We start from the raw sequence: 10,453 nt of genomic DNA on the forward strand, positions 1-10,453 counted from the left end.
TTTATGATCTATGAATCAATAAAATATACTTTTCATTAGTTTGAAAAATTAATGCCAAAAATCTGTGATGAACAAAAAATATCAAAATGTTAAATAAAGGCAGGTTCCAACCCTCACTCACCTCCTACTAATGCCAGTCCTAGGCAAAAACTCATCCCTAACCCCCACCCTTCCCTCTTCCGGTAAGAGCCTGGACAAAAATTCCTGCTGTCTGTCCCCTGGGGTGGCCCTAAGCTCCCAGAACAAGGGGTGTGCACCATTGCCTGGAGTAGGCAGGGTGGTGCTGAGGGGCTGCCCCCAGGCTGGGGCATCTCTCAGGGGTCTGCAGAGGCAGGGTCATGCTTGGCAATGGTGGAAGGGAGAAGGTGCCCTTGGCCAGAAGGCCCTCCCTGCAGGCCAGGCTAGGCCAGCAGGGGGAAAGGGGCTTCTTCATTTTTGCACTCACCTGACACACTCAGCAGCTGTGAGGCCCGTGCGGCCACTGAGCACTTGAAATGTGGCTGATGCCTCTGGCTGAAATGATAATATTTTAGATCTATTGAGTGAAAGTTTTTAATTTTAAAACTAAATACTTTAAAAATTAGAAAACTTAATTTCACCTGTTTCTTTTTACTTTTATAATGGTACCACTGGAAACTTTTGAATTACATTTGCGCCTCACATTCTATCTCTATTGGACAGCACTGCTCTGTAATTTACTTACACGTATGATGTTTATTATTTATGGTCTGTCTGCCTCTGCTAGAGTGTCGGGTCCCCCACCCCCGCTCCAGGGCAGGGCTTTTGTCTGTCTTGTTCACTGCTGTATTCGCAGTGCTTAGTATGTTGCCTCATCCGTACTTAGTAGGTGCTCAGTAATACTTGTGGAATGAATAAATTTCATTGCACACCGCCCAACGTATACTTAGCTCCACACCAGGCTTTAGTAATGTATGAAATGCTCAGAACCACTCTATGAAGTAGGCACTGTTATTCCCAGAGCCCGGCCCTCTGCACAGGATGATGCTGGCAGTTGCCCCATGAGGAAGTGGGCCCCCCACATTGCTCTCAGTGCTTCCCTTCTCCTCTAGCACAAGTAGCTTTGGGGTCAGGCAGCTCACTACTGGGGGCAGAATTCTCAAGTCCAGCTAAAGGACAGGGAAGATGCTGCATGCTGTCCCTTCGCAGTTTCATGGCTCTCCTCCTTGCTACCCTGTCCAGGAGACTGCTTGCTGCCTGCAGCTGCCCTCGGAGACTTTCCTCTAGAAGACGGAGCCAGACAGGGTGGGGCCTGGGTACTTTGCACAACTTTTGGGCTCACTGACTGCTGGGTCCCCCCTCCCCCGCCCCGGCAGCCAGGTGGTTGAACTGGTGACTCCGGGACTGAAGGTGGATTTAGTTGGGAGGAGAACAGTGATGTGGGGCGGGGGGAGCCTCTAGGGTGTCTAAGGAGAGAGACCCTCAGGGTCCAACTTCAGCTCCAGTACACACAGAGGCTATTGTCCTGGCCCCCACCCCCACCCCGACTAGGGCTCCCTCTGAAAATGAGAAGGGTGTTGGTTATTGATACTTGGCAACAGACAATGGAAACGGCAATTCCAGCCCCCAGCCTGCCCTTCCCCACAATCAGGGGACACAACTAAACAGACTCAGAGGTTGGGAGAGGCATTTTGCCTTCTTGAGAATCACTCAGGACCTAGTGTGCGTTTCACGGGCCCCCCCGCAAACACACTCCAACCCCGCACTGGGTGGCCTCAGGCACTGAGTTCGCCTTTCATGACTTATTTATAAAACAGAGGTGTAGATCTCCTAGGGTTGCTTGAGACAACTTTGTACACCTGATGCAGAGATTTGTTGGGCTCTGCACAACTGCTCAAACTTTGGAATTAGATTGGACATGACCACCTTCATTTCCTGTTCCACAATCATTTTTGCATGATACCACTTTTTTTTTTATTAGAACAACTGCCATAAACCCAGCTTCACAAAGTTATGACATCATCTAACATTCAAACTGCAAACTACCTTGAGCTAGCGCAAGGTGGCCGACAGATGTCGCTGTGTTCCTTTCAAAAATCCTCTAAAATATTCTGCGGCTCCTCGAGGCGTAGTTTGGGAACTGCGGACCTAAGGGATGGTCTTGGACACAGAGGGTGTTCAGTAAAACGTAGTTGTGAACTTTATCACCATTCTCGCCTACCGAGTGAGCAAATGTTTGCAAAACCGAAGTTCTGGCAAGGCACAAGTCTTCTCCTTGGCCTTAGGAAGCGGTGCAAGAGGGGTGCCCTGTCAGCCAATCTCAGGGCTCTCTTGGAATTTAATCGCCAACCCTACCACCCCACCACCCCCACCTCGGGGCTCACCTGTATTCATACTTGGACTATTCTTCCTCCCAGCCCCACTACCTTTAACCTTTTAACCGTTTAACATTTATTGAGCAGTCGCTGGTATATGCAATTTTCATGCTTTTTCTCATTTAACATCTCAACAGCCTCATGAGGTAGGTACTTTTATCCCCATTTTACAGATGAGGAAACTGAGGCTCTAGGAGGCTATGTAAACTGCTCAGCTAGTGCTTGGCAGAGCTAGGATTTGAATCCCGATCTCCCTGATGCCAGAATCCAAGCCCTTGACCACTATTCCACACTACCTCTTTTGGGGAGGCAGTTCACTCTCACTAAATACTTGTTACTATTATTTTGTTGTCATCGTTGTTTTGTTGTTCTGGTTAAGCGTAACTCTGCTCATTGGACTTGTCACCTTTGTGTTGGTTTTACAGATGAGGAGACTGAGGTGCTGAGGGAATAAAAGAGTGATTAAAAGCCAGACTGCCTGGGTTTGAGCCTGGCTCTGACATTTACCAGCTTTGTGACCTTGGGCAACTTGCTTAACCTCTCTGTGCCTCAGTTTGCTCTTCTGTACAATGATAATGAAAATGCTATCTGCCTCATGAGTTGTTAGGAGGATTAATGAAGTAATACACAGAAAGCACTGTGCCTGGCACATTGTAAGCACTCCCCACTACTGAATGATAATCATTACCTGATTACTAAAACAGCCGTTCCACTCCCATTACCCAGGCTGAGTTTTCTTCGTTTGCAAAAGTTCTCCACATAAGAGTCCCTGCCACCCACTTTATTTGACTCTTAAGCCCCGCCTACTCTCTATCCAGTCACACTATTTGCCATCTCCAGAGCATACCTGAAACTGTGTCCCATCTATGACTTTTGCACAAGCTGTTTTTCTGGAGACCCTCACCTGTGAACCTCAAGATCCTCCTGGGTCTCCTCCTGATCCCTTCTCCTTCTCACAGCAACATGAACCTTCACTAGCCAGCCTTCCCTAACTCACTGGAGCAGGACCAGCAGCAACAGAAAGCCTTGGGTTGAGGATTAGAAACTCAGATTCCTGACTCCACACTCAAAGGGTTCCTTTACTAGATCTGGGGTGAAGCCCAAAGTGTGCACACTCCTTGCATCAAAGGGCAGAGAACTGAATAGTGTTCTCTGCAAATCAACAATAAGTGTGGTTGTATGTATGTGTTTGAGAAAGATGTGAAAGGACATACTCCAAGCTGTCAACATCAGTTCTCTTTGGCAGAGAGGAATGCATAAAGAAAAACAAAAACAATAGCAGGAGGAGAGGAAGAGAAATAAAGAAAAGAAACCTCAAAAAAATTGTAACTCTATAATATCTACAAGGTAATAGATATTAACTAAACTTATTGTGGTAATCATTTCACAGTATATATGGATGTATATCAAATCATGTTGTACACCTTAAACTAATACGATGTTATAAGTCAACTATATCTCAATAAAATTGGGAAAAAATTAGTTTATGATGATGGTTGCCCAACTATGATAATATACTAAAACCATTGAACTGACACTTTAAATGGGTGCCATATGGTGTATGTATTATATCTCAGTAAAGATCTTAATAAAAAAGAAAAGGGGACTTCCCCGGTGGTCCAGTGGGTAAGACTCCATGCTCCCAATGCAGGGGGCCCGGGTTCGATCCCTGGTCGGGGAAATAGATCCCTCATGCGTGCTGCAACTAAGAAGTCCACATGGCACAACTAAAGATACCGCAACTAAGACCCGGCGCAGCCTAAATAAATAAATAGATATATTAATAAAAAAAACACTAAAAAACAATGGACCTTCCCAAGCTTAAAAAAAAGAAAGAAAGAAAAGAAACCTCGATAAAATATTGCATGTATAATGAAATGACTGGGTGTGTATACGTGTATCAGTATAAACCACAGTGAGCCATGTGGAAAGATGATCTTCAAAGGTATATTTGCAGTTATTGCTAGGTGGTAAGATTTCAGGTGATTTTTACTTTCTTGATTATCCTTGTCTGTATTATTTGAATAGTTTAACATGAATATTTATTTTCATAGATATAAAATAGAAAAACAATAACATTATTTTTATTTGAATGGTACCTCCTCCCCACCCCCCCAATGAGCCAGATTCCCCAGGCTATCGTGATGCCCACAGTTCTGTCCCCCATCTCAGGTGTTTGTCCCTGGACCCCCACCTGGCTGTGAGCCACAGATGGCAAGAACCATGGTATCTCTACCCCTGGGCGCCCAGGGCTCCCAAGTGCTATTACCTATGCTAGTGGAGCTCCAGACACAGCTCATGCTCAGGAAATAGTTGCCGGATGGAGCCCCATCCAGTGTTTCTGAATGCATTTCTCATGATTTCCTGAAGATGTCTTGTCAGTTCAATTAGATTGTAAATTCTGTGAGATCATGGAGAGCCTTGGCCTTCCTTTTACTCCCCTTGGCCCTGCCCAGCTCTGATCTGGGCACATAGTGACCCCGAAGGGTAGAACAAAGACTCGAGGCAGGAAAAACACCTGAAGGAGGAAGGGACCAGACAGCCTGGGAGTGCCTTCGTCCGTTTTATTGTCATCCTCTTCATCGACAGCAGAGGGCACTCTAATTCCACGCAGCAAAAGTTTCCAAATCTGACTTATCTTTAGAACTCCGGGTCACCAGGGCAAAAAAACAAACACCACCACCAAAAAAAACAAACAAAAAACAAATCCAAGGCCCCACCCCCATTTTCTGAATCTGCCTCCTTAGCAGAAATACCGGAGGATCCCTCCTTTGAACAAACACCTCAGGCAGTTTTCTCAGGATCAAGCAAGTTGCAGAAACTCTGTCTCACACAGCCCTCTAGGTGTTTACAGGATTAAAAAATGTGGTTTTGTGGTTTTGATAAGCAGAAAGCCCAGAGAGACTTACAAGGGTGTGAATCAAAGTGAGCAAACAAATTCTTTAGCCAGGATGTCACACTTCCGCCCCAGGGCTAGGTGATGGTGCTGCCCAGAAGGCAAACTATTACAAGCTTTGCTGTTGACTCTGAACAAGTCCCATAACCACTTTAAACCTGGTTCCTCATTTGTAAAGTAGGGACAACGTGGGCCTGAATGGGTTGTTGTGAGAATTCAGTGAGATAAACTGCAGTTGTGTACAGAAAGCAGGCATTTGGATAAATGTGAAAATAGCTAGTGAAAATAGCTAGTTTTTGAGCACCTACTACCTGCCAAGCCCTACATAAGTGTTTTACATTTATTTGCTCCTTTAACCCTTGCAGGAACCCTATGAGGAAAGGTCTGTTATTCTCCCCATTTCACAGATGAGGAAACTGAGGCACAGAGAGGTTAAGCAACTTGCCCATTGTCTCCCAGCTAGGAAGTGACAGAACTGGAATTTGAACCCAAGAAGCCTGGCTCCAAGCCGCAGGATGAACTAGCCCCATGGGAACAAAACTATAACATCTTTGGTTTTTTTGTTTGTTTTTGTTGTTTGTGGCCGTGCCACGTGGCACACAGGATCTTAGTTCCCCGACCAGGGGTCGAACCTGCGACCCCTGCATTTGAAGGGCAGAGTCTTAACCACTGGACCACCAGGGAAGTCCCGACAACATCTTTTAGGAATCATGAAAATTGACCCTTGGCTTCCTTGGGGAAAAGTAGACCACCCAGATGAGTGAGTCCAAAAATTAGCTGAGGGGCCAAATACAGGTGCAGGCTGCCGGCTGGATTCCTAGTCCTACAACTTTTCTCAGATTGGCTTACGCACATCTGAATTCATGGGACCAGGAAGTGCTTGGTCTTGCTAAAGCTGGTCCCTGTTGGAGGACTTCCGACTCACTCCTGGACTAGTGTCAATCAGTTGTAGCCTCAACATAGGACATGGGTAATTCCAGAAAGTTGTGGCTTCTGGACACCACCCACTGGAAACAAGGCTTTTGTGAGGATACAAAGGGACAAGAGGGAAATCAAGCTGAACTAGTGTCCTCGGTACCTGGCATTGGGGTCATGTCCACTCACGTGCGTGGCTTGACTCACAAGTTATTGATAATCCCAAACAAGCTAACAGAAACCAGGCAATCATGTTTCTGGATGGAGAGATGCAAAGGAGCCTGGGAACACTTTCTGGGGATGGGAAACCAGAGCCTGGAGGACAGGGTGGGATGAAGGCTTCGCTTTTGTGCAGCTTCGTTTTTACACCCTGAGCGAGTTGGTCAGGGTCCTGGCAGGATACAGCTGGCACTCTCTCAAATGAAATGATGCAGCCAAGCTTTCCTGCCGGGGCTCTTTACCAAAGTGGGAGCAGATGTAGGGAGACCCAAGGGATGGAGTGTCCGGGGTGGGGCTGGGGCCAGTAACAGTGGGGAACTCTTGGCAGGCCTGGGCCTGGCTGGGTGAGGGCTGGGATGGCCACCAGTGCCGTGAAAAGGGCTGCCCTGGGAGGACAGGTGACTCAAAGCCTGGAGGCGGGGAAGGGCAATACACACCTCCACCTCTGCCTCGCTCCAGTCCAACCCTCCAGTCTCCTACTGGCCTCTCCACTTGCTGAAGCCAACCACCAGGCAGAGACGGGGGGGGGGGGGGGGTGGAGACTCCGCGGGCACGGATCAGGGTGGAGACGGGCAGAGAGCACCTCTGTGGAGCAGACCAGACCACTGAGCAGTAGGCATAGTTATGGAGATATGGGGATGTAATGAGAAATATATATTTGGTCTTCATAGAGCTCCTAAACTCTTGTAAAATTGAGTGATGGGGTGAGCAGAGCCTCTTCTGTTATACCATTTGATCTCAGTCACCATTCCTCACATAGAGCTCCTAAGACCTTCGAACCCCCAGAGTGATTAAGAGCGTCTTTCTGTTTGTTAAGGAGGCCATTGATGACTGGGGGCTGCAGGGAGTCCTCACCAGAACCAGAAAGACTGAGGCATGATTAGAGTGTTAGAACCTCTAACCTCTACGACCTCTGGGGAGGGTAGAGGGGCTAGAGGTTGAGTTAATCACCTATTGCCAGTGATTTAATCAATCATGCCTATGTAATGAAATCTCCATGAAAATCCTAAATGAAAGGGTTGGCATTCCTTGCACTTGGGAATATATTCATGAGCCCGGAGGGTGGTACACCCCTACTCCACGGGGATAGAAACTCCTGCACGTGGAACTCTTCTGGAACTCACCTATGTACCCCTTCCTCTGGCTGGTCATTTGTGCCCTTTATAATATCCTTTATAATAAACTGGTAATTGGGACTTCCCTGGCAGTCCAGTGGTTAAGACTCCTCACTTCTGTTGCAGAGGGAGCGGGTTCGATCCCTGGTCAGGCAACTAAGATCCTGCATGCCGCGAGATGCAGCCAAAAATAACGACAACAACAATAAACCGGTAACAGTACGTAAAGTGTTTCCCTGAGTTCTGTGAGCTGTTATAGCAGATCATCCAATGTGAGGAGAGGGTCAGGGGAGACCCTGATTTGTAGCCAAGTTGCACAGAAGCATCACTGCCCCAGTACCTGTGAACCCAACACTTGTGACTGGCGTCTGAGCTGGGGACCATCTTGTGATATGAAACCCCGAACCTGTTGGGTCTGCGTGAACCCCGGGGGTTAGTGTCAGAACTGAATTAAAGGCTGAGGCTTCTAAAAGTCTCATGCAGGGTATTCCCTGGCTGTCCAATGGTTAGGAATCGGCGCTTTCACTGCTGTGGCCTGGGTTCGATCCCTGGTCGGGGAACTAAGATCCCACAAGCTGCACAGTGCAGCCAAAAAAAAAGTCTCATGCAATACTTGTACCTACGGTTCATTGAACTAAGTGCAGTCACATGGCCTTGCCTAGGTTTGAGAGAGGCTGGGAAGTGTCTTTATTCTAGGCAATGAGAGCTGGGTTCTACTAAAGAAAACATGGGAAGAATGTATATTAGGAATGTAACTGGCTACAAATGATAATAATAGCATCTCATTGAGCACTTACTATGTGGCAGACCCAGTGCTGAGCACTTAATAAGTGTGGTCTGGTCAAACAAGATTGCCCTCTTGTAGCCAGGAAGACACACACACACACACACACACACACACACACACGCCTCTTGGACATGGCCCCTTCACTGTGAGCCATTGATGTGAGAAGTCTTTGTGACCCAGCAGAGAGGGAGGGGTAATATTCCCTTAGCATAATAAGGTCAGGATTACTGGTTCTCATGAAATTAAATCAAAATCTGTACCAGGAAGAATATGAGTGTTCCATGTAAAAGATAGGGGGGAGGGATGTTTTCAAAAGGAAATTAATCTTTGTGGTTTGAGACGTGTTTGATTTTAAATACATCGAGAGAGAACCAGCCACTACCCGGCAATGGAAACCCCCTCTCCTCCAGCCCAGCCCATCCTCCCCACACCTGCCCCCAGAGGAGTCAACAAACGATGAGACCAAAGTCCCTCTGTCCCCCTCTGCGCGTCAGCAGAAACTCGGAGAAGAAAGACTTTTAACAGTCAGCAGACTCCGGGAACTGTGTACTTAGCAATTTACAAAAAGGGGCTTCATGGGGACTTTGACATTTTTACAGAGAAGGGTGATGTTTCACGAGTAGTGAAAAGGTCAGAGACAGAAGTAGGCAGTTCAGAGAGGAAGGGAGCATCACAGGGCTGCCATTTTGCACAACTCCAGGGTAACACCCACCCACAGAGAAGAGAGGACGACAGTGGTTCTAAAGGCTTATTGAAAGGAGATTCCTCCACAGGACCTAGGGGGTGGGGGCAGGGACTTAGAAGAACAGTTGGAGGGTTAGAGGCTGAAGTAGTGGGAGATACCCCAGGACTAGAGACAGGTTTGGGGTTCCTGAGCATCTGGGGAGACTGGATCTGAAATACGAGTAGTCAGTCTGAACGAAGACCCCTGTGCCAACACTTGGCACAGAAATAGCGATGTTACCAGCCTCCAGGGGATCCACAGGCTTGATCAGAGAGCACATCAGGGTAACCAGTGTAGACCAAAGGCCAGAAGGCTTCCCCCAAATCTTTTTGCCTGGATAGGAATCCTACTACCCCTGTACAAGACAAGAAATAGGAAGCCCTGAGTTACAACTAAGCCTAAATACCACCCCCCTAACACGTGGAAGTCTTGGGTCAGGAATAATTTGATTTCAGAAAACTTAAGTGGTGTTCACAGATTCCAATCATCATCATCATCAATCACAAAGTTGGGTGGGCTTGAGATAACATTAGGATCCCAGGTTCTCTCCATCCTCCCTCTCAGCAGTCCACAGCATCAGCTTCCCTGAAGGCCAACTCCCCTGATGGTCGCAGAGTGGCTGCCACCACTCACTGAGGCATCTTGGTTTTGCGGAGGGTGGCGGGGAGGAGAGGGAGGAGCTGCTCACGCCCATTAGCTCAGACCACGCCCCTCCTTGTATCTCATTGGTCCACCAGTTCAGGCCCACTCTGAATCACTCACTAGCAAAGCAAGATGGAATTGCCGTGGTTAAGTTAGGCCAGCTGTTCTCAGTGTGGTCCCGGGACCAGCAGCATCAGCGTCACCTGGGAACTTGTTAGAAATGCAGGTCCTTCAGCTTCATCTCACACGTGCTGGATCACAAACGCTGGGGGGGGGGACCCAGCGGGCTGGATTTTCACAAGCTCTCCGGGGATTCTGATGCACGAACCCCTGCCTTAGGTAAAGGTCTTCTTAAACTGCTCTCAAGGTCTGTGCGTGAGGATGACTTTGGACGAAGGTAGGTGAGGAGGGCTGAGGGTGGGGGATGGGAAGAATACCCTCTTCAGTGGGCAGTGCAGCTCCCGCTGTCGACAGTGTGATGACAGGGACAAAGTGGACCCAGGAGTCCTCATCTGCAGTAAGGAGACAGCAAGACTAAAGTCTGCACTTAAGACCACCACCCCCCACCCCAGAGGAAAAGGAAAAGCCCAACGGACAGGAAAAAAAACCCCAAAATCTACATGCATATTATGTCATTTGACCTCTCTGCTATCCTCTAGAAGGGGTATTATTAAATTCTCATTTTAGTGATGAGGAAATTGAGGTTCAGGGAAGTCGCTGCTACATGGCTACACACAGCCACTCATTCCACGTGAGATGTCTAATCTCTTGTCCGTGTGATATAACAATGGCGGGGCAGTGGGAGCGGTCAGGCAGCAAAGG

This window comes from Pseudorca crassidens, chromosome 12 (assembly GCF_039906515.1).
Source record: "Pseudorca crassidens isolate mPseCra1 chromosome 12, mPseCra1.hap1, whole genome shotgun sequence".
Classification (NCBI taxonomy): Eukaryota; Metazoa; Chordata; class Mammalia; order Artiodactyla; family Delphinidae; genus Pseudorca; species Pseudorca crassidens.